The 25,260-nt window shown below is 38.9% G+C and overlaps 1 long non-coding RNA gene across 1 annotated transcript in view; it reads left to right on the top strand.

Moving 5' to 3' along the window:
- LOC105531255 overlaps positions 1-25,260 on the top strand; it is a 105,252-nt gene that overhangs the window by 7,802 nt on the left and 72,190 nt on the right. The gene's annotated exons all lie outside the window — the stretch shown is intronic.

The following is a 25,260-nucleotide window of genomic DNA, read 5'->3' as shown; positions in this document are numbered from 1 at the left end:
GGTGGCATTGGGGGTGGGAGGAGGGATCTGTGACAGGCTAACTACATGTACCAAAGCTTTCTAAGACATTTTGTTTAGCTTGATATTGTGCAGCAGTGAGAAGAGAGGTGGAATCTATTGTGTGCCAGCTGCATGAATCACCGGATTGAAGTCTAACAGCCTCAGATCCTCTTTTATACAGTAGAGGGGAGATTAAAGCAGGGAGCTCATATGTCACAAAATAGAGGTACAATGCAGTTCTGGCTTGCTTAGTGCACTTAGCCGGCGTTGGATCCAAATTTAGCCAAAGGGAAAGAACGTGCGCTGCTATCAGCCAGGGAGGTGACAAATGTTGAGCTGTAATATCCAAAATTCCTTTTCTGTTTCCAAAATGTCATCTCTCCTTTGTCAGCTTCATTATGATTGAATCTATGTATAGTCACAGACCAACTGGAAACAAACAAAAACACCCAAACCCTAGATAAATTATTCCACACCTGCATCTTCCTAAGCTGTGTAATTGATACAGAGCATAGGGAAGTTTTGTATCGGGACTGTAAACCACATTTATCTAATATATATTTGTCGAGTGCTATGGTAAGTGCATTCTAGAAGCTGAAAGGGATATACAAGGAATCTAATATATATTCTTCTACTCTCCAAAATCTGGCAGACTTCTTAAAGAGATAAGATAGACAGACAGACAGATAGACATAACCATATACACACCCTTTCGGAAAAAAGGCTGTGGGGCATTTTGTTAAATGTGGGAAGATGAAAAGTGCTGTAGAAATCAGAAGAAGTGAAACTTTTAGCTGAAACTTAAAAAAAAAAAATCGAATAGAGAGTGTTTGCAGTACTCAGTACTTTTTGGAATCTTACATGCCCTGCATCATGGAGCATAGTGTATTTATATTTGTATCATTTCAATTTAATAGGTAAAGAAACTGAAGCCCAGAGAGGTAAGTAACTTTCCCAGAGTCATGCAGTTAATAAGAGACAGAGCAGGAATTTAAACTTACAACCTATTGCTGTTTTTTTTGTTTTGTTTTGTTTTTATTTTTGTTTGTTTGTTTGTTTTTTGAGAGAGAGGGTTTCACTCTGTCATCCAAGCTGGAGTGCAGTGGCATGGTATTGGCTTATGGTGGCCTCAACCTCCTGGGCTCAGGTGAATCTCCTGCCTTAGCTCCCCAAAGTAGCTGGAACTAGAGGTATGCACCACCACTTTAGGCTAATTTTTGTATTTTTTTGTAGGGGTGGGGTCTCCACATATTGCCCAGGTTGATCTTGAATTCCTGAGCTCAAGCAATCTGCCCCCCTCAACCTCCCAAAGTGCTGGGATTACAGGCGTGAACCACCAAGCACAGCCCCCAACTATAATACGACTTAAACTATATCTGCAGCTCTCTTGGCAAGAGGCTGTAGATATGAGTCTACAATTTGTCTTTGAGGCCCAGTCCAGTGTCTTTCTGACAGTTCCCACTGCCTTTCTCGCCTTCATGTGGGCCTTCACCACTGATTCCTAAGATCTACCAAATTTTTACGTGTTTTCTGCACCTATCACACCTCTACTATCTGCTTTTCTTTTTGCTTCATGGAGAAAACTTCAAGGAAAATGGAGAGCCATGTAGCCCTGGCCATCTACACCATCAAGGACTCCAATTACACCTGAGTGGTCACATCTGCTTGCTGACTGTGCTAGTCATTTCTTTCTGAGACTTCCAGGAGCCATTCCAGGCATTCTCTGTTTTCAAGCCCTCAATGCAACTGGTAAATGATCTCATATCTTAATAAGAACATCTGACATGTGATACCTCATCTTCACCTTAATAACAACTTCCAGCTCCCATCTCGGCACTCCCTCAGTACCCTGCCCAGAGAGGTGAGTAACTTGCCCAGAGTCACACAGTTAATAAGAGGCAGGACAATACTTTAGACTTTGCCAGAAGAGCTGCCCCTCTCCAGCTTTTTCACACTGATTGGTGGGATCACTGACGATTGACTTTGGAGTTTGTGTCCTTTTTTGCCCTCAAGATTTCCCCACTCTCTTTCTGAAGCTCTAGGTCTGTGTACCACTGCTACAATCCTTATTCAAAATCTGAACTCAGAGAAGACCTGATAAACACAGGATTGTAAAAATCTTTAAAAAGACTCAGTATTTTTCTCAGTCTAAGAGCTTTTAATATTTGTTTAATAGGAGAACAAATCCACCTGCCAAAGGACACATTTATGATTGCGGGGCATCAGGCACCACTATAAATGACTAAGATATTTGGGGGCAATGGTACTCAAAGCACATGATCTCACAGAGTAGGTCACCTCCTCTGTCAACAGGTACATGGACAGCCTGCCCCGATGATCACCACAGGGATAAATCTTCAACCTGAAGAGCTTTTTCCATTCCTTTTAGCTCAAGAAAGACGTCTTCTCATTTTTGTCTGGCACTTTCTCTGGCTTTTAAAAAACTCTCTAGTTCTCCACTCTACATGAATACCTCCCTTTGCCTTCACTTCAACAATGCACAAGTTCACAAAACTTGATAATCCTTCATCCGATTCTGATGCGTATTCTAACAATTCTGTTTATTTCCTCTTTTACTGTCCACACTTTGAAGTGCATATTTTAAATACCCTATTTCTCCATCTCTCAATGCCTGCTCATTCCTTAAAAGTTTGACTAACTTCAAATCAGCAAAACTTGGGGAAATCTACTAAGTCCTTATTCTTCTCTATGTCTTAAAAATTTAACTCTTTTAACAATCCTGTCTTCTAGAATAATTATTCTTGATCCTACCAAATCCTCACCCCACTTTAAAACTAATTCTTAGAATGCTGCCCTATCATGTTGAAATAAATGCATTGGTGATATAATTGTCCTACTCACACAGTTTTAATAACTCAGCATAATGCTTTAACTATATACAAATGGATTAAAGTAATTTATGATAAAATAATATGCATCAATGCATAGAATCATCATTAATATGATACAAATGCAGATTGATACAAATGTGATTCAAATACCATGAACAGCACTATTATAAGAAATGTCAATTTTTGGACTTTTAAACAAGTTTGGTAAAGATTCAAACCAAGCAAACTAAAGAACGACATAATAGTTGCATTTCTGGAAAATTTGGTATATTTAATAACATGTAAAAATATTTGGATGTTTATGAATAAGTTAGGTCCTAGACTAAAGTCATTTTAAACAGATCTTTTTACATGTATGAATGTCCATGAGTCATTCAAAAGTTTGTTTTGCTGCAAAACAATTCTTCTACCTGTGGGACTGTCTGATATACTGCAAGATGTCTAGCATCCTTTCCTACTTCCCCAACACGAAATGTAAAAACGTCTTCCAGTATTGCTGTCAACCAAAAATTTCTAAAATACCTCTTAGTGGGTGGTGGTGAAGTACCTCTTGAAAACTGCTATTCTATATTAGCTCAACTTTAGCCCAAGTGGCATTCCTGTCTTCATTCCTGCATTTCTGATCCATCTTTTTCCTTTGGTGAGTTCTTGTCCCCTTTCTTCTAGGTAATTTTAATTGTAGACCTTCTTCAAGTCATGCTCCTTAGACATCTATTACTCCCTTTATCTTTCAGTTTCATTGACGCATGATGTATATATAACACAATTTACCTTTTTTTCTAAGTAGATTGTTTATTTTCTTATTATTTAGTTGTATACTTTTTAAATATATACTTGATACGTCATTTGTGAGGTACATGTTTTGAAAATATTTTCTCCCAGATGGTGGCTTGTCCATTTCTATTCTTAATGATATCTTTTTTTAAAATTTAATTTTTAATTTTTAACTTAGGTTCTGGGGTACATGAGCAGGTTTGTTTTACAGGTAACTTGTATATCATGAGGGTTTGGTGCACAATTTTGTCACCCAAAAAAGAGAAAGAAAGGAAGGAGAGAGGGAAGAGAAGAAGAAAAGATAGATAAAATTTTTTTTTTTTTTTTGAAATGGAGTCTAGCTCTGTTGCCCAGGCTGGAATGCAGTGGTGCCATCTCGGCTCACTGCAGGCGCCACCTTCCGGGTTCACGCTATTCTCCTGCCTCAGCCTCCCAAGTAGCTGAGCCTTACAGGTGCCTGCCACCATGCCCGGCTAATTTTTTCTATTTTAAATAGAGACAGGGTTTCAGCACATTAGCAGGATGGTCTCGATCTCCTGACCTCGTGATCCACCCACCTTGGCCTCCCAAAGTGCTGGAATTACAAGAGTGAGCCACCGCGCCCAGCCTACAATTTACCATTTTTAAGTGTACAACATATACTTCAATGCATGCAGCCATTTAACCCTCACCAACCAGAGTTACGATGTAGAGTACTCCCAACGCTTTGGTTTCCTCTGCCTCTTTCCACTCAATCTTCTCCCCACAAATCTAACCCCTTATAGACACTTATCATTTATCTGTGCCTAGAGGTTGACTTGTTCTAGAATTTCATGTAAGTGGAATCATACAGCATTTAGTGTTTTAGGTTTAGCTTTTTAAATTTAGTGTAATGTTTTAGATATTTATGCACATCATGAATATAGCAGTAATATGTTTCTGAGTGGTAATTTGTTTATGAATAGTATTCCGTTGTGTGATGTACCAAATTTGTTAATGCGTTCACTTGCTAATGGGCACTGGAGTATTTGTAGTTTGGCCTACAACAAATAAAGATATTTTAAACAAGTAAGAAATATATTTTCATTTCTGTTGGGTGACAGTACCCGGGAGAGGTATTGTTGGTGTATATAATAAGCATATATTTTATATCATAAGAAATGACTAAAATATTTTCCAAAGTGTATGTACCATATTGCATTCACACCAGCAATTTCTGAGCTTTAGTTACTCTACATCCTTACCACCTTGTTAGTCTATTTTAGTCATTCTTGTGGGTTCTTAGTGGTATTTCATGATAGCATTAATCTGCATTTTTCTAATGGCTACTGATGTTGAGCATCAGTTCATATGCATATTTTCAATTTATATAATTTTTTGGGATGTGTCTGTTCAAATTTTTGTCTATTTTCTAAGTAGATTGTTCATTTTATTATTTAGTTGCATAATTTTTAAATATATACTTGATATGTCATTTCTGAAGTACATGTTTTGAAAATATTTTCTCCCAGATGGTGGCTTGTCCATTTCTATTTTTAATGATATCTTTTTTATTTTTATTTTTAACTTAGGTTCTGGGGTACATGAGCAGGTTTGTTTTACAGGTAAATTGCATATCATGGGGGTTTGGTGTACAATTTTGTCACCCAGTTAATCAGCATAATACCTGATAGGTAATTTTTTTATCTTCACCCTCCTCCCACCCTCTACGCTCCAGTAGGTTCCACTGTCTGTTGTTCCTTTTTTGTGTACATGTGTATGCAAGGTTTAGCTCCCACTTATAAGTGAGAACATGTAATATTTGGTTTTCTGTTCCTGTGTTAGTTTGCCCAGGATAATGGCCTCCAATCTATGTTGCTGCAAAGGACATAATATTATTCTTTTTCATGGCTGTGTAGTCTTCAATGGTGCATTTGTACCACATTTTCTTTATCCAGTCTACTACTGACGGGCATCTAGGTTGACTCTATGTCTTTGCTACTGTGAATAGTGCTGTGATGGACATATGCATGTACATGTTTTTATGACAGAATTATTTATATCTCTTTGATATACCTAATAATGAGATTGCTGGGTTGAATGACAATTCTCTTTTAAGTTCTTTGAAAAATCAACAAATAGCTTTCCACAATGACTGAACTAATTTACAATTCGCATTAGTAGTATATAAGTCATCCTTTTTCTCTGCAACCTTGCCAAAATCTATTACTTTTTTATTTTTTAGTAAGAGCCATTCCAACTGGTGTGAGATGAAATCTCATCGTGGTTTTGATTTTCAGTTCTCTGATTATTAGTGATGTTGAGCATTTTGTCATATCCTTGTTGACCATACATATGTCTTCTTTTGAAAAGTATATGTTCACGTCCTTTGCTCAGTTTTTAATGGAGTTTTTGAGTTTTTTTTTTTTGCTTGTAAATTTGTTTTAGTTCCTTATAGATGCTGGACATTAGGTCTTTGTGGAATGCATAGTTTTCAAATATTTTCTCCCATTCTGTAGATTGTCTGTTTACTCTGGCAATAGTTCCTTTTGTTTTGCAGAAGCTGTTAAGTTTAATTAGGTCTCTTTTGTCAATTTTTGCTTTTGTTGCAATTGCTTTTGGCGTTTTTGTCACAAAATCTTTGCCTAGGCCTAAGTACGGAATAGTATCCCCTAGGTTATCTTCCAGAATTTTTATAGTTTTAGGTTTTACATTTAAGTTATTAATCCATCTTGAGTTGATTTTTGTATATAGCATAAGAAAGGGGTCCAGTTTCAGTCTTCTGCAACTGGCTAGGTAGTTATCTCAGCACCATTTATTGAATAGGGAGTTTTTCCCCATTCCTTATTTTTGTCAACTTTGTCAGAGATGAGATGGACATAGATATGTGTCCTTATTTCTGGGCTCTCTATTCTGTTTCACTGGTCTAAGTGCCTGTTTTTGGACGGCATCATGCTGTTTTGGTTATTGTAGCCCTGTAGTGTAGTTTGAAGTTGGGTAATGTTATGCCTCCAGCTTTGTTCCTTTTGCTTAAGTTTGCCTTGGCTATTTGGGTCTTTTTTGTTGTTTTTGTTCCATATTAATTTTAAAATAGTTTTTTTTTCTAGTTCTCTGAATAATGTCATTGGTAGTTTGGTAAAAATAGCATTGAATCTGTCGATTGCTTGGGGCAATATGGGCATTTTAATGGTACTGATTCTTCCTATCCATGGACAAGGAATGTTTTTTCATTTGTTTGTGTCATCTATGATTTCTTTGAACAGTGCTTTGTAATAGTCTGAGTTATGTTGTAGAGATGTTTCACTTCCCTGGTTAGCTGGATTCCTCGGTATTTTATTCTTTTTGTGGCTATTGTGAAGACATTGCATTCTTGATTTGGCTCTCAGCTTGGGTATTCTTGGTGTACAGCATTGCTACTGGTTTTTGTACATTGATTTTGTGTTCTAAAACTTCGCTGAGGTTCTTTATCAGATCTCAGAGCTCTTAGGCAGAGACTATGGGGTGTTTTAGGTATAGGATCATATTGTCTGCAAACAGAGATATTTGGACTTCCACTCTTCGTGTTTGGATGCCTTTTATTTCTTTTTCTTGCCCGATTGCTCCAACTAGGACTTTCAGTATTATGGTGAATGGGAGTGCTGAGAGTGAGCATTCTTGTTTTGTGCTGGTTCTCAAAGGGAATGCTTCTAACCTTTGACAATTCAGTAGGATGGTGGGTGTGAGTCTGTCATAGATGAATGCCTCTTCTTATTTGTAGGTATGTTTTTTCAATGCCTATTGTTGAGGGTTTTTAACATGAAGAGATGATGAATTTTATCAAAAGCCTTTTCTGCATGTATTGAGATAATCATGTGGTTTTTGTTTATAGTTCTGCTTATGTGGTGAATCACATTTACTGATTTGCATATGTTGAACCAACCTTGCATCCCAGGGATGAAACCTACTTGATTATGGTGGATTAGTTTTTTGGTCTTCTGCTGGATTTGGTTTGCTAATATTTTGCTGAGGTTTTTGCATCTATACTCATCCAGGATCTTGGCCTGAAGTTTTCTTTTTTTTAATTGTGTTTCTGCCAGGTTTTGGTATGATGATGGGCCTCATAAGATGAACTAGGGAGAAGTCCCTCCTCTTTAATTTTTAAATAGTTTCAGTAGGAATGGTACCAACTCTTCTTTATACATCTTGTAGGATTTGGCTGTGAATGCATCTGCGTCCTGGATTTTTTTTTTTAGTTGGTAAGCTTTTTATTAATGATTCAATTTTGAAGTCATTATTGGTTTCTTCAGGGATTCAGTTTCCTCCTTGTTCAATCTTGGGAGGTTGTATGTTTCCAGGAATTTATCCATTTCTTCTAGGCTTCCTAGTTTGTGTGCATAGATGTGTTCATAGCAGCTTCTGATGGTTTTATGTATTTCTGTGGGGTCAGTGGTAATGTTCCCTTTGTCACTTCTGTGTGTGTTTATTTGGATTGCCTCTCTATTTTTCTTTATTAGTCTAGTTAGTGGTCTATTATTCTTGTTTATTCTTTCAAAAATCTAGCTTCTAAATTTGTTGATCTATTGTATGGGTGTTTTTTTTAACTTTTATTTTAGGTTTTGGGGGTACACATAAAGGTTTGTTACATAGGTGAACTCATATCATGGGGGTTACTTGTACAGGTTATTTAATCACCCAGGTGATGCTCCTCTCCCTCCTGTCTCCCTCCACCCTAAAGTGGACTCTAGTGTCTGTTGTCCCCTTCTTTGCATTCATAATTACTCATCATTTGGTTCCCACTTATACATGAGAACATGCAGTATTTGGTTTTCTCTTCCTGCATTAGTGAGCTAAGGATGATAGCCTCCAGGGCCATCCATATTCCTGCAAGGGACATGCTCTTGTTCTTTTTTATGACTTCACAGTATTCCGTGATGTGTATGTAGTATATGTACCACATTTTTTTAATCCAATCTGTCATTGATGGGCATTTAGATCAAGTCCATGTCTTTGTCATTGTGAATAGTGGTGCAATGAACATTCACATGCATGCGTCTTTATGGTACAATGATTTATATTCCTCTGGATATATAGCCAGTAATGGGATTGTTAGTTCTGCTTTTAGCTTTTTAAATAATCACTATATTACTTTCTACAATGGTTGAACTAATTTACACTCCCACCAATAGTGTATAAGTGTACTCTTTCCTCTGCAACCACACCAGCATCTGTTATTTTTTGACTTTGTGCTAAGAGACACTCTGACTGATGTTAAGATGGTACTTCATTGTATGCTTTACATTTCTCTAATGATTAGTGATACTAGACTTTTTTCATATGCTTGTTGGCCACATGTATGTCTTCCTTTGAAATAGAAAGGAAAAACTTTTACCAGCCAATACAAAAACACACTTAAGTATGCAGAAAAGTAACGCTATAAAGCAACCTTACAAACAACCCAGCATGCTAACCAGCTAACAATGTCCTCTGCCTCTTTTTCATGTCCTCTGCCTACCTTTTAATGGGGCTGTTTGCTTTTCTCTTGTAAATTTGTTTTATGTTCCTTATAGATGCTGGACATTAGACCTCAATTTTTACTTTTGTTGAGATGACTTTTGGCGTCATTGTCATGAAATCTTTGCCTGTTCCTATGTCCAGCATGGTATTGCCTAGGTTGTCTTCCAGGGTTTTTATTGTTTTGGGTTATACATTTAAGTCTTTACTCCATCTTGAGTAGATTTTTGTACATTATGCAGGGAAGGGGCATTTAGCCCATTTAAATTCAAGGTTAGTATTAATATGTGTGAATTTGATGCTGTCATTGTATTGTTAGCTGGTTAGCATGCTGGCTTGTTTGTATGGTTGCTTTACAGTGTTACTTTTCTGTGTACTTAAGTGTGTTTTTGCATTGGCTGGTAACAGGTTTTCCTTTCTATTTTTAGTGCTCTTTTCAAGATCTCTTGTAAGGCAGGTCTGGTGGTAACGAACTCCCTCAATATTTGCTTATCCCAAAACGGGTTTTATTTCTCTTTTGCTTAGGAAGCTTAGTTTGGTTGGATATTAAATTCTTGGTTGAAGACTATTTTTCTTTAAAAATGTTGAATATATACCCCCAATCTCTTCTGGCTTGCACAATTTCAGCCAAGATGTCCACTCTTAGCCTGATGGTGTTCCCTTTGTAGGTGACCTGCCCTTTGTCTCTAGTTGCTTTTAACATTCTTTCCTTCCTTTCTACCTTGGAAAATCTGATGATTATGTGTCTTAGGGATGATCTTCTTGTGTCGAATCTTGTAGCAGTTCTCTGTATTTCCTGAATTTGACTGCTGGCCTCTCCTGCAAGGTTGGAGAAGTTTTCATGGGTGATATCCTGAAATATGTTTTTCATGTTGTTTGTTTTCTCTCCATCCCTTTCAAAGATGACAATGATTCATAGATTTGGTCTATTTACATAATCCCATACTATATACTACTCAGATGTTTTGTTCATTTCTTTTTTTTTCTTTACTTTTGACAGACTGTCTTATTTCGAGAGCCAGTCTTCAAATTCTGAGATTCGTCTTTCTTCATCTTCAGCTCAGTTAATTTTGCTCTCTCTCTCTCTCTCTCTCTCTCTGTGTGTGTGTGTGTGTGTGTGTGTGTGTGTGTGTGTTTTGAGACTGAGTCTTTCCTTGTTGCCCAGACTGGAGTGCAGTAGTGCAGTCTCAGCTCACTGCAACCTCCGCCTCCTGGGTTCAAGTGATTGTCCTGAGCCAGCCTCCCAAGTAGCTGGGGTTATAGGTGTCTGCCACCATGCCCGGCTGATTTTTTGTATTTTTAGCAGATACAGGGTTTCACCATGTTGGCCAGGCTGGTCTTGAACTCCTGACCTCAGGTGATCCACCCACCTTGGCCTCCCAAAGTGCTGGGATTAAAGTGTGAGCCACCATGCCTGGCCATTTTTGCTGTTAATAGTTGTGACTGCATTGTGAAATTCTTGTATTGTGTTATTTGGCCCTGTCCAACCCATTAGGTTCTTTTCCATACCAACTATTTCATCCTTCAGATCCTGTTTCATTTTATTATGCTTTTTAGTCTTCTTGGATTGGGTTTTGCCATTGTCTGGAATCTCAATGGTCTTTGTCCCTATCCATATTCTGAATTCTATTTCTGTCATCCGAGCCAGCTCAACCTGGTTAATAAAGAGAACTGGTGCAGTTATTTGGAGGACATACGACACTCCAGCCATTTGAATTACCAGAGTTCTTCCATTGGTTCTTTCTCATCTCTTTCTGTGGGTGTTCCTTTAACTGCAGTGTTGATTGAATACATTTTTGGGATGTTTTCACAGGGCCGAGGCTTTGTGCAGGGTCTTTACTTGAAGTTGACTTATTTTCTATGGTTTCAGAGGTAGATATGTTAGCGAGGTATTTTTGGTGTTGAAGCTGGGAGACTTGCTCAGTTGTGTGACTCCCCTATGTTTCTTCACAGTTGCAGTCATATGCCCCCTCAATGCTCTGAAAGTGTGGGTTCTTCTTCCACTTGAGTGCTGGCTGTAGATCGCAGCTTTGCACTCCTGAGCTGTCCACTGCAGCTCTGAGGTGATCTCAAGTGTTTATGTTTCTTCCTCAACTTGAAGGCAGCAGAGGTCTTTTGCTTGTCTCCTGGGGGCTCCACCCCAGAGAATGCAGGTGAGTAATCGCTCAGTACAATCTGCCCAGGATAGATGGTCTATACTGTGGGCCCAAGCCAGGGTTTCCCTGTCTGGTAATGAGCAGGGTGGGACCCATAGGAGATGGACTGGCCTTCTCTCTTTGGGTCGACTACAGTTTGTTTTAGATGTGTAAGGCACTTAGGGTCTTTGCTCCATTGTTAGTCCAAGGGTAGCCAGCAGTTCTACTACAGAGGCAGTGGCAGAGTGGGTTTTAGTTGCCCTTGTGGGCTCTGTCCAGCGAGTTGCAGAGCTGCTTCTTCTTTTTTTTTTTTTTTAGATGGAGTCTCGCTCTGTTGTCAGGTTGGAGTGCAGTGGCACGATCTCAGCTCACTGCAACCTCGAGTTTCAGAGCTTCTACTGGCTCCATAGCTCTGCCAGGGGGTGGATGTAGGCCCAGTCCTGGAGGACCTGGTTGGTGAGGAGATATGGGAATAGTTATGGGAACAGCCTGGCCATTTTTCCACAGCGGTTCCTGCAGTATGCTGGAAGCCCACTTCAGTCTCTAGTCACCTCGGATTTTCCAGTACTTGGAGGTATCAGCAGTGAAGGCTGCAAGATAACCAAGATGTTGGCCTGCCCCTCCCTCTTAGAACTCCATCCCAGGGAGGTACAGACTTGTTGCTAGCCTGAATGCACCTGTAGGAGGTGGCTGGAGACCCCGGTTCTGAGGTCCCACCCAGCGAGGAGGAACAGGATCAGGAACCTGCTTAAAAAAGTAGACTGGCCTTGTATTCATAGAACAGTTATGCTGTGCTGGGGGAACTGCTTCCACTCTTGGTTGGGTTGTACTCTCCAAATGCCAAAGGCTGGAACAGCTAAGTTACCCTCACAGCAAAAATGGTGGCCCGCCCCTTTCTCTGAAAGCTCTGTCTCAGAGAAGTTTCAAATCTCTGTTAGCCAGAAAGTGCCAGTGGCGGTGACTATAGACCTTGGTTGGGAGGTACTGTCCAGTGAGGAGAAACAAGGTCAAGCACCCACTTTAAAAAGAAGTCTGGCCATGTTTTTGTAGAGCAGCTGTGCTTTGCTGGGGGAATGCTTCCATCCCTGGTTGGCTTGAGTTTTCCAAAGCCTGAAGGCTGGGACAGCTAAGTTGGGCCAACAGGAAAAATGGAGGCCTGCCCCTTGCTCTGAAAGCTACATTCCAGAGAGATTTCAAATCTCTGTCAGCCAGAGAACACATGTGGGAGTGCCTAGAGGGCCTGGTTGGGAGGTCCCACCCAGTGAGGAGGAATGGGATGGGGAACCCGCTTTAAAAAGCAGTCTGGCCATGTTTTTGTAGAGCGGCTATGCTGTGCTGGAGAGCACTTCTACCACCAGTTGGCTTGGACTTTCCAAAGCCCGAAGACTAGAAAGGTAAGCCACCCAAACTGTGAAGTGTCATGGAAGTGGGGTCTATAGACCATCGCTGCTCAGCCCCCTGGATTCAGCCCCTTTCCTAGGGATATGGAAGTCTAACCTTCTGCTTTGCCAGAGTTGCAGCTACTTTTGCTAGGAAGCCTGGGTATCCAAGGCTCTCAGGTGTCCACATGTACCTGAGTGGCTGCTCTACCAAGGTTTCACATAGCTCTGTGTGTTAGACTGAAGGCCCTTGTGGAGTGAGTTTATGAGGGGATCTCCTGACCCAAGGGTTGCAACGATCTGTGGGAGAAGCATGGGGTCCTGGTGTTGCACATTCACTAACCACTTCGCTGGGCAGCGGAGGTTCCCCTGGCTCTGTGTTGCTCCGGGGTGGACCGTTGTCCTACCTTGCTTTTCTTTGTTCTTTCAGGGTCAAGTTGTTTCCTTGATTAGTCCCAGTGCATGTTTCAGTTGAAGGTGCTATATTTATTTGCCCTTCCATTCCTCTCTGTGAGAGCTGTGCACACTAGCTGCTTCTAGTGGGCCATCTTGGCCACCTGTTGTATTTATTATTATTATTTTTTGTATCTTAATTTCTTTTAGTTCAGGTCTGTTTTTAGTTATTTCTTTTCTTCTGCTAGCTTTTGGTTAGGTTTGTTCTTGTTTTTTTAGGTCCTCCAGGTGTGATATTAACTTGTTAATATTTGTTTTTGTTGTTTACCCAAAAGGTCATACACTAAATTAAGGAAGAAATCAAGAAATTCTTTCAAACTAACGAGCAAGTTTTTAAATTTTCATTGAATTGTATGGTTTGTGATTTTCACTGAGAAACTGATTTCTATTTTTATTGTACTAGGGTCCAGGAATGTATTAATAGTTGATATAAATCCAGGTTGTTGAATTTGCTGAAGATTGTTTTATGGCCAGTTGTGTGGCTGACTTTATAGTATGCACCATGTGCAGATAAGAAGAATGTATATTCTTTTGTTTTGGGGTGAAGAATTCTGTAGATGTCTATCAGGTTCATTTGATCAAGTGTTGAGTTCAGATCCTGAATATCTTTGTTAGTTTTCTGCCTCATTGATGTGTTTAATACTGTCAGTGAGGTGTTGCAGTCTCATACTATTATTGTGTGATTATCTAAGACTCTTTGTAGATCTCTAAGAATTCGTTTTATGAATGTGGGTGCTCCTGTCTTGGGTGCATATATATTTAGCATAGTTAGATCTTCTTGTTGAATTGAATCCTTTACCATTATGTAGTGTCCTTCTTTGTTCTATTTGATCATTGTTGGTTTAAAGTCCATTTTTCTTGAAGTTAGAATAGCAACCCCTGCTTTTCTCTGTCTTCTGGTTGCTTGGTAGATTTTTTTTTTTTCATCCCTTTACTTTCAGCCTATGGGTGTCATTGCAAGTGAAATGGGTTTCTTGAAGACAGCATACAATTGGTTTTGTTTCTTTATTCTACTTGCCACTCTGCCTTTTAATTGAGGCATGGAGACGATTTACATTCAAGGTTAATATTGATATGTACAGATTTGGTGCTGTCGTTGTGTTGTTACCTGATTATTATGCAGACTCGATTGTGTGGTTTCTTTGTAGTGTCAATGGTCTATGTACTTAAGTGTGTTTTTGTGACCAGTAACAACTTTTTCTTTCCATATTTATCACTGCCTTAAGTACCTCTTGTAAGGCAGGTCTGGTGGTGACAAATTCCCTGAGCATTTGCTTGTCTGAAAAGGAGGTTATTTCTCCTTCACTTATGAAGCTTAGTTTGGTGGGAAATGGAAATCTTGATTGTCAGTTTTTTCTTTAAGAATGCCGAGTACAGCCCCCCAATCTCTTCTGGCTTGTAGGGTTTCTGCTGAAAGTTCTGCTATTAGCCTGATATGAATCTCTTTATAGGTGACCTGCTCCTTCTCTCTAGCTGCCTTTGACAGTTTTTCTTTCATTCTGACCTTGGAGAACCTGACAACTATATATCTTGAGGATGGTCATCTTGTATAGTATCTTGCAGGGGTTCTTTGCTTTTCCTGAATTTAAATGTTGACCCCTCTAGTGAGGGAGGGGAAATTTTCATGGACAACATCCTCAAATATGTTTTCCAAGTTGCTTGCTTTCTTGTCCTGTCTTTTAAGGACACTAGTGAGTTGTAGACTTGGTAGAATCTCATATTTCTTGAAGGCCTTGCTCATTCTTCTTTATTCTTTTTTTAAAATTTTTGTCTGACTTATTTCAGAGAACCAGTATTCAGACTCTGAAATTCTTTCCTTAGCTTGGTCAAGTTAGCTGTTAATACTTGTAATTGTATTCTGAAATTCTTGAAGTGAGTTTTTCAGCTCTATAAGATCAGTTTGGATTTTTCTTAAAGTGGCCATTTCATCTTCCATCTTCTGTACCATTTCATTATATTTCTTAGATTTCTTTGATTGGGTTTTGACTTTCTTCTGAATCTCAATGATCTTTGTTTCTGTCCGTATTCTGAATTCTATGTCTACCATTTCAGCCATTTCAGGCTAGTTAAGAACCATTGCAGGAGAACTAGTGTGGTCATTTGGAGGTGAAAATACACGCTGACTTTTTGAGTTGCCAGAGTTCTTCTGCTGATTCTTTCTCATCTGTGTGGGCTATTTTTCCTTCAATCTTTGAGGTTTCTGTACTTTCTATGTTTTTTTTTTTCTTTTATCTTCTTTAATGCCTTTGGGAGTCTGATTGTGTTATAAGGTGAGTTCAGTCAACTGGGTTTGTTTCTGGAAGATTTTGGGGGGCCAAGGCTCAGGTCAACACTCCTGGGCTGCATATTCTAACTCTGGGGTTGGGGGCTAGTACTTTCAGCTTTGTTCTCTGGTCCCTCAAGACTAGGAAACTGCTGTGCTGGAGGGACCAATGTGTTCACTCACTGCTTGCCACAACACTTCGATGGGTGGTGCCAACCAAAGTGCTTCATCAGGGCAGTGGGAATGGGATCCATAATTGTTTTCATGTGGCAGCACAGCAGAATGCACCTGCACCTGCTCAGGTGGAGTGTCGGTGGGAGTGAGGTTGTGGCATTCCTGCATGTACTCATGCTGGTGGTGGTGGTAGAAAGGTAGGGTGGGGCACTGGCAGATATGAGGTTGCTGGTTTCTGTGCATGTGTTCACATCAGCAGTGATGGCAGTGCTGATGGTGTTCATGTGCATGATGGCAGCAGTGGTGGTGTCAGCATGGGGCAGGCAAGGTTGCTGGCATCCATGAGTATGTTTGCAGTGGTGGCCGTAATGGCATGGGGGAGCAGCGTTGCTGGTATATATGCACACATTTACACTGGCAGTGATGACTCAGCTGGGTGCCCTCATGTCAGTGGATGGGGATGGTGGGGTGTGCTTATGCTGGCAACAGTGGCACTGTGGGTATGTGTGCACATGTGTACCAGCAGGAGAGGGTAGGTAAAATCCCCCTGTACACACACACTGGGAAAGCACTGGGAATTTGCCATGGGTGAGTGTGCACCAGCAAAATGGTGCAGGGGAAGCTGCATTTGGGAGAGGGTGCAGGTAGGTTGGTGTGTGTGGCAGGGGCCACTCTGCTGTAGCTCTCCAATGGTCAGGCATGGTCTACTGGTGAAGGAGCCGTGATGAGGGCTCCTGGGAAAGCACCCTGTTTCAGCATCTGAGGCTGTACTGCAAGTTGGCATGGCCACGCTGGGACCCTAGAAGAGGCCAACAGGGAGGGATGTGCTCGAATTAGAGGCTGCCCTCATCTCACAGGCAAGACCACCTTGCTCTGCCCAAGTCCAGCAGTAAAGACAAGGCTCAAGTCTCCTAGAAGAGCATGGTGAACCTTGGGAGATGGGCATCCTTGATTGTGCTCCACTGCAGACATTCCTGCGTCGATAACTCTGGGCTCTGCACAGGCTGGAGTCCTGCCCCTACTTCCGCTTTCAGCATCTCACTCTGCCAGCTCAAGTGTCCATGAAGTCTCCTGCTTCCAGGATTCTGGATGTCCACAGTGAAAGCAGGACACACCTCACCTGTTCAATTCACCCCTTCCCAGGAGTCACTGTGTGGGGGTTGAGAATGAGTCCTGGTGCTTGGTAGCCCTGTGCAGAGTTCCCAGCTTCCTTCCTTTTCAGTCTAGCATCTGCATCCTCCCTCTGTCTACTCTCAATGCCTTCCTTTTGAAGATCTGCTTGGAGTGTTCCAGTCATCCTAATGTCCTGGTCTCTTGGTGGTAGATATTTCTCCTGGCTGTGTCTTGATGGCCATTTGGCTGAAATCCCCTTGGTGTGTACCTTAGTGGTATCTTTGAAGGAATAAATATTTTATGTTGATGAATCCCTATTTATCAATTTGTTTTCTTTTTATGTTTCATGCTTTTTGTATCTTATATGAAATTTTTGTCTACCACAAGGTCACAAAGATTTTCTTATATATTGTCTAGGAGTTTTATCATTTTAGCTCTTACATTTAGGCTTATTATCCTTTTTGAGTTGATTTTTTAATGATATGGGTTAAATATTGAAATTGTTGTGATTGTGTTTATGTCTGTTTATGTGTGGATAGACAACTATCATAAAGATTCTTCTTTCTCACATTGAGTTACCTTGGCACTTTTGTGAAAAACCAATTGACCCTATAGATCTACTTCCAGACTTTAATTTAGTCCCACTGGTCTATATGTCTAGCATTAGTCAACACCACAGTCTCTTACTTCCTGTAGCCTTATAGTAAGACTTGAAGTTAGGTAGTGTGAGTCTCCAATTTCATTCCCTTATATAAATTTTGGAATTGGCTTACCATTTTCTACAAAATATTCTCCTTTGATTCTACTGAACAGTTTGAAGAGAACTGACATCTAAACAATCTCAAGTTTTCCAATCCATGAGTATATTATATCTCTGCATTTATTTAGGCCTTGAAAATTTTCCTTTAGCAATTACAAGTTTCAGCATACATATGTTTCCATGTATTTTGGTAAATAAATTTTCTAAATATTCGTGATGATGGGCACTATAGTAGTAAATAGTAATTTTTAAAATTTCATTTTGTAATTGCTGGTTGTCAGTACATAGGAATACAAGTGATTTTTGTGTGTTGATTTTATGCCACACAGCCTTAATAAATTAGTTATTTGTTCTAGGGGATTTTTAAAAATAAAATATTGAAGGTTTTCTGCAGAAACAATTCGGTCATTTGTGAATAAAGATAATCTTGTGTCTTTCTTTCCAATTTGTAGACTGTTTATTTCATTTTCTGACTTTGTCTCATTGGTTAAGACTTCCAATAGTGAATGTTGAACAGATGTGGTGAGGACAAATACCTTTGACCTGTTCCTGGTAATAGGAAAAAACCATTCATCTTTTTGCTCTTGAGTATGATTTAAGTGAAGGTTTTTCATAGATGCCATTTATTAACTTGAGTAGTAATTTACAGATAGCTAGCAAATCATAAATGGATGTTGAATTTTATCAAATGCTTTTTCTGCATCTATTGAGATGATTATATAGTTTTATTTTCTATATATGCCCTTGGATTACATTTAATAAAATATTGTTAAAGATTTTTCATCTATGTTCACTAGGGAGGGTAGTCTGATATTTTCTTTATTTGAACATGTTACTATATTGGTGACAGAATAATACTGGCCTCACAAAATGAAACTTTCCTCTTTTGTTTTCTGGAAGTTTGCACAGAATTGGTATTAATTCTTCTCTAAATGTTTTGTACAATTCCACAGTTAAATCACCTGGGTCCAGTGTTTTATTTTCTGAAATGTTATGAACTAACAGTTCAATTTCTTTAAAAGATATAAGGCTACACAGTTACTGATTATTTTCTCAACTGTGCTTTGGTAGTTTGTGTCTTTTAAGAACTTTTGCAAATTGATTGGTTTGATATTGTTCATATTATTCTTTTAATTCCATTTCCATGTTTGTTGGATCTGTAGTAATATCTTTTTCTTCTTTTATGATAAGGGTAGTTTGTGTCATTTTTTCCCCTGATTTGCATTGCTCGAGGGCTATTTATTTTATTGATATTTTCAAAGAACCAGTTTTTTATTTCTTTGGTTTTGTTTACTTTTTCTATCATTTTCCTGTATTTTAATTTTTTTCTTTTATTTTTAATCATTTCCTTTCTTCTGCTTTCTTTTGTATAAACTTATTTTTCTTTTTCTGGTTTCTTACAATAGAAGCTAAACTCTCTGATTTGAGAAATCTCATCTCTTCTAATATAAGCTTCTAATGCTATAAATTTCTCTCTGCTGAGGATGAATGCTGTTGCTTTATCTACATCCCACAAAATGTTGCATGTATTTTTAATTTGCGCTGAGATCAAGATATATTCACATTTCTCTTATGATATTTGTATTGGCTCATGAGGTATTTAGAAGCATTTATTTTTATATTACCATATGTTTGCAGGTTTCTTCCAGTTATATTTCTATTATTGACTTTTGTAATTCCATTGTAGTCAGAGAATTTAATTGGCATAACTTCAAATATGTTAAATATATTGATAATTGCCTTATGGACCCAAACATATATTGTGAATTTTCCATTTGCACATGAAAAGAATATGTATTCTCCTATTTGGTGGCATGTGTATAAATATCCTGTAAGCTAAGTAGTTCTATAATGTTTTTCTAGTCTCTTCAATTATTACTGAGTTTTTGTTTACTTCTTCTATTGATTATTGGGAACAAAATATTGATCTCACAATGATACTTGTGAATTTGCCTATTTTTCTTTAAATTTGGTTCTTTTTTGTATTTAGAAACTCTGTTCAAAATTTAAGATTATCATGTTCCCTTCATTATTATAAATTATTTCTCTTTATTCCTAGTTGATTCCTTTGTTCTGAAATTTTTGTTTGGTACTAATTTAGCCATTCAATTTTCTTTTGATTAGTGTTCGTATTGTGTAGTATACCTTTTCCCCGCTTTTAATTTTAACTTACATGTGTATACTAAAGTAGGCTTTTATAAACAGCATATGGTTGAGTCTTGCTCTTTAAATCCTATCTGACACATTTGCCTTTCAATTGGCATATTTGGACCATATTATTTCATGTGTTTATCAAGATAATTGGACTTAATCCATTTTACTGTTTGTCCCTTTTTCTACTTTTGCTCTCTTCTATTGGATTGATTATTTTCATGAATTTTGTAAATATCCAGATTTGGCTCATTAGATATATTTCTGCCTGAATAACTAAAACATATATCTTTACTATACTTCTGGAAATTAATTGTGTCCATTTTTGCTTGTATGGAAAAAATGCCTTTTCATTTTTTTGAGACAGAGTCTCGCTCTGTCACCCAGGCTGGAGTAGAGTACAGTGGCGTGATTTCGGCTCACTGCAACCTCTGCCTTTTGGGTTCAAGCGATTCTCTTGCCTCAGCCTTCACAGTAGCTGGGATTACAGGTGTGTGCCACCAGGCCTGGGTAATTTTCGTAATTTTAGTAGAGATGGGGTTTCGTCATGTTGGTCAGGTTGGTCTCAAACTCGTGCCCTCAGGTGATCCACCTGCCTAGGCCTCCCAAAATGCTGGGATTATGGGGTTTTACCATGTTGGTCAGGCTGGTCTCAAATTCCTGACCTCAAGTGATCAGCCTGCCTTGGACTCCCAAAATGCTGGAATTACACACGTGAGCCACTGTGCCTGGCCAAAAAGCTTTTATTTTGTTGTTACTTTTGGATAATGTACTTGCTGGATATGGGATTCTATATTGACAGCTTATTTTTCCCCTTTGAATATATTTTAATATTATCACTCCATTGTGCCCTTGGCAGTGTTGTTTTTGTGAGAAGTCTGTTGTCATTATTACATTTGTTCCTCTGTATGTAATGTGTCTCTTCTTCTCTGGCTGCTCTTAGGATTTTCTCTGAATCACTTTTTTTTGTTTTTTTTGGCAATTTGATTATAAATTTCTTTGGTATAGTCATTTTCATATTTCTTCTTGGTGTTCGTTGATTCTTGGATTTGTATAGTTATCAACTTTGAAAAAATTTTGGTCATTAGTTCTTAAAATAGCTTTCAAAGATTCCACCTCTGTTTCTAGTACACTATTTATATGTACGTTCATCTGCTTGACATTGTCCCTAAGTTACTACAGCACTTTAAAAAATATTTTTATTTTTTTTTTGGATACATTGTAGATATATATATTTATGGGGTCCATAAGATGTTTTGATGTAGGTATGCAATGCCTAATAAGCAAATCATGGAGAATCCCTTCAAGCATTTATGCTTTGTGCTACAAACAATCCAATTATACTCTTTTGTTTTTAAATGTACAATTAAATTATTGTTGACTATAGTCACTCTGTTGTGTTATTGAAGAGTGAGTTTTATTCATTCTTTCTATTTTTTTTTTTGGTACCTGTTAGCTATCCCCACCTCCCCACACAGCCCCTAACCCAACCTTTCCCAGCCTCTGGTAACCATCCATCTACTCTCTATGTCCATAAGTTCAATTGTTTCTGATTTTTAGATCTCACAAATAAATGAGAACATACAATATTTGTCTTTCTGTGCCTGGCTTATTTCACTTAACATAGTGATCTCCAGTTCCATCCACGTTGTTGCAAATAATTAAATCTTATTGATTTTTATGGCTGAACAGTGCTCCTGTATATGTACCATATTTTCTTTATCCATTCATCTATCGATGGACACTTAGGTTGCTTCCAAATCTTGGCTATTGTGAACAGTGCTGCAACAAACATGGGAGTGCAGATATCTCTTTGATATATTGATTTATTTTCTTTTGGGTATATATCTAGCAGTGGAATTGCTGGATGATATAATAGTTCAACTTTTAGTTTTCTGAGGAACCTCCAAAATGTTTTCCATAGTGGTTGTAGAAATTTACATACCCATCAACAGTGTATGAGCGTTCCTGTATTAGTCCATTTTCACGCTGCTGATAAAGACATACCTGAGACTGGGCAACTTACAAAACAAGAAGTTTAATGGGCTTACAGTTCCATATGGCTGGGGAGGCCTCAAAATTATGGCGGAAGGCAAAGAAGAGCAAATCTCGTCTTAGGTAGATGGTAGCAGGCAGAAAGCTTGTGCAGGGAAACTCCTTTTTATAAAACCATCAGGTCCTGTGAGACTTATTCACTACACAAAACAGCACAGGAAAGACCTGCCCCCATGATTCACTTACCTCCCACTGGGTCCCTCCCACAACATATGGGAATTCAAGACGAGATTTGGGTGGGGACACAGCCAAACCATATCATTCCACCCCTGACCCCTCCAAATCTCTTGTCCTCACATTTCAAAACCAATCATGCCTTCCCAACAGGCTCTCAAAGTCTTAACTCATTTCAACATTAACTCAAAAGTCTATATTCCAGAGTCTCATCTGAGACAAGGCAAGTCCTTTCTGCCTATGAGCCTGTAAAATCAAATGCAAGTCAGTTGTTTCCTAGATGCAATGGGGGTACAGGCATTGGGTAAATATAGTCATTTCAAATGGGTGAAACTGGCCAAAACAAAGGGGTTACAGACCCCATGAAAGTCCAAAATCCAACAGGGCAGTCAAATCTTAAAGCTCCAAAATGATCTCCTTTAACTGCATGTCTCACATCCAGGTCACACTGATGCAAGAGGTGGGTTCCCATGGTTTTGAGCAGCTCTGCCCCTGTGGCTTTACAGTGTAAAGCCTCCCTCCCAGCTGCTTTCATGGGCTGGTGTTGAGTGTCTGTGGCTTTTCCAGGTGCACAGTGCAAGCTGTAGGTGGATCTACCATTCTGGGGTTTGGAGGATGGTGGCCCTCTTCTCACAGTTCCACTGGTTGGTGCACCAGTAGGGACTCTGTGTGGGAGCTCTGACCCCAAATTTCCCTTTACCCTGCCCTAGCAGAGGTTGTCCATGAGAGCCCCACCCCTGGAGCAAACTTCTGCCTGAACATCCAGGTGTTTCCACACATCCTCTGAAATCTAGGCAAAGGATCCCAAACCCCAGTTCTTGACTTCTGTGAACTTGAAGGCTCAACACCATGTGGAAACTGCCAAAACTTGGGGTTTGCACCCTCTGAAATAACAGCCTGAGCTCTACATTGGCTCCTTTCAGCCACAACTGGAGCTGCTGGGATGCAAGGCACCATGTCTGTAGGCTGCACACAGTATGGGGACCCCAGGCCCAGCCCGCAAAACTACTTTTTCCTCCTAGGCCTCTAGGCCTGTGATGGGAGGGGCTGCTGTGAAGACCTCTGAAATGTCCTGGAGATATTTTACCATTGTCTTGGGAATTATCATTGGGCTCCTTGTTACTTATGCAAATTTCTGCAGCCCACTTGAATTTCTCCTCAGAAAAAAAGGATTTTCTTTTCTATCACATCAGTCTGCAAATTTTCCAAACTTTTATGCTCTGCTTTCCTTATAAAACGGAATAATTTTAACATCACCCACGTCACCTCTTGAATGCTTTGCTGCTTATAAATTTCTTCCACCAGATACCCTAATTCATCTCTCTCAAGTTCGAAGTTCCACAAATCTCTAGGTCAGGGGCAGAATGCCACCAGTTTCTTTGCTAAAACATAACGAGTCACCTTTGTTCCCATTCACAACAAGTTCGTCTCCATCTGAGACTACCTCAACCTTGATTTCATTGTCCACATCATTAACAGCATTTTTGTCAAAGCCATTCAACAAATCTCTAGGGAGTTTAAAACTTTCCCACATTTTCCTGTCTTCTTCTGAGTCCTTCAAACTGTTTCAACCTCTGCCTGTTACCCAGTTCCAAAGTCACTTCCAATTTTTGGTATCTTCTCAGTAGCACCCCACTGTCAGTACAAATTTACTGTATTAATCTGTTTTCATGCTGCTGGTAAAGACACACCCGAGACTGGACAATTTACAAAAGAAAGAGGTTTAATGGACTTATAGTTCCACATGGCTGAGAAGGCCTTACAATCATGATGGAAGGCAAGGAGGAGCAAGTCACATCTTACGTGGATAGCAGCAGGCAATGAGAGAGCTTGTGTAGGGAAACGCCGTCTTATAAAACCATCAGGTCTCATGAGACTTATTCACTCTCACAAGAAAAGCAAGGGGAAGACCTCTCCCCATAATTCAGTTACCTCCCATGGGGTCCCTCCCACAATGGGAATTCAAGATGAGATTTGGGTGGGGACACAGCCAAACCGTTTCCCTTTCTCCACATCCTCTGCAGCATTTGTTATTGCCCGTCTTTGGCTATAAGCCATTTTAACTGGGATGAGATGACATCTCATTGTAGTTTTGATTTGCATTTCTCTGATGATCAATGATGTTGAGGACCTTTGCATATATGCCTGTTTGCCATTTGTATGTCTTCTTTGGAGAAATGTCCATTTAAATCTTTTGCCCATTTTTTGATTGGATTATTAGATTTAATTTTCTATAAATAGAAATCTATATATAGTTGTTTGAGCCTCTTGTATATTCTGGTTATTAATACCCTGTCATATTATTTGTTTGCAGATATTTTCTACCATCCCATGGGTTGTCTCTTCACTTTGTTGATTGTTCCCTTTGCTGTATAGAAGCTTTTTAACTTGATGTGATCCCATTTTTGCTTTGGTTGTCTTTGCTTGTGGGATATTGCTCAAGAAATTTTTGCCCAGACCAATGTCCTGGAGATTTCCCCCCAATGTTTTCTTGTAGTAGTTTCATAGTTTGAGGTCTTAGACTTAAGTATTTATTCATTTTGATTTTATTGCTGTATATGGTAAGAGATGGGGGTCTAGTTTCATTTTTCTGCATATGCATATCCAGTTTTCCCAGCACTATTTATTGAGGAGACTATCTTTTCCCCAGTGTATGCTTTTGGCACCTTTGTCAAAAATGAGTACCCTATAGGAAAATTGATTTGTTTCTGGCTCCTCCATTCTGTTCCATTGGTCTATGTGTCTTTTTTTATGCTAGTACCATGCTGTTTTGGTTACTATAGCTCTGTAGTACAATTTGAAGTCAGGTAATGTGATTCCTCCAGTTTTGTGAATTTTGCTAAGGATAACTGGCTATTCTGGGTCTTTTCTGGGTCCATGAACATTTTAGAATTTTTTTTTTCTTTTTTCTGTGAAGAATGTCCTTGGTATTTTTATAGAGATTGCATTGAATATATATATATTCCTTTGGGCAGTATGGACATTTTAACAATATTGATTCTTCCAATCTATGAACATAGAACATTTTTCCATTTTTTTGGTATAATCTTCAATTTCTTTTGTCAATGTTTTGTGGTTTCCATTATAGAGATCCTTAATTTCTTTGGTTAATTCCTAGGCATTTAATTTTATTTGTAACTATTGTATATGGGATTACTTTCTTGATACCTTTTTCAGATTGCTCATTGTTCACTGTTGGCATATAGAAATGCTAATGATTTTTTATGTTGATTTTGTATCCTGCAACTTTGTTAAATGTATCGGTTCTAATAGTTTTTAGATGGAATCCTTAGGCTTTTCCCAATGTAAGATCATATTATTAAAGCTCTTTTTAATGGCTTTTTAATTTTTTGATTTATTTTAATACTTTCTATTGCTACATCTTTCAACTTACTAATAATTTCTTTTACAGCATTTATGGTTAATCCTATTTTGTGTCTTAACAATTTGAAATGTATTTTTTCACCTCTGGAAGCTTTAGCTTTATTTTAAAAAATCTCCATTTTGCACCTCATCACTTTCATGCTTT

The sequence above is a fragment of the Mandrillus leucophaeus genome, unplaced genomic scaffold (genome assembly GCF_000951045.1).
Source record: "Mandrillus leucophaeus isolate KB7577 unplaced genomic scaffold, Mleu.le_1.0 Scaffold876, whole genome shotgun sequence".
Lineage (NCBI taxonomy): Eukaryota > Metazoa > Chordata > Mammalia > Primates > Cercopithecidae > Mandrillus > Mandrillus leucophaeus.
The sequence above is the reverse complement of the archived record's forward strand: the minus strand, read 5'-3'. Positions and strand labels throughout refer to the sequence as shown.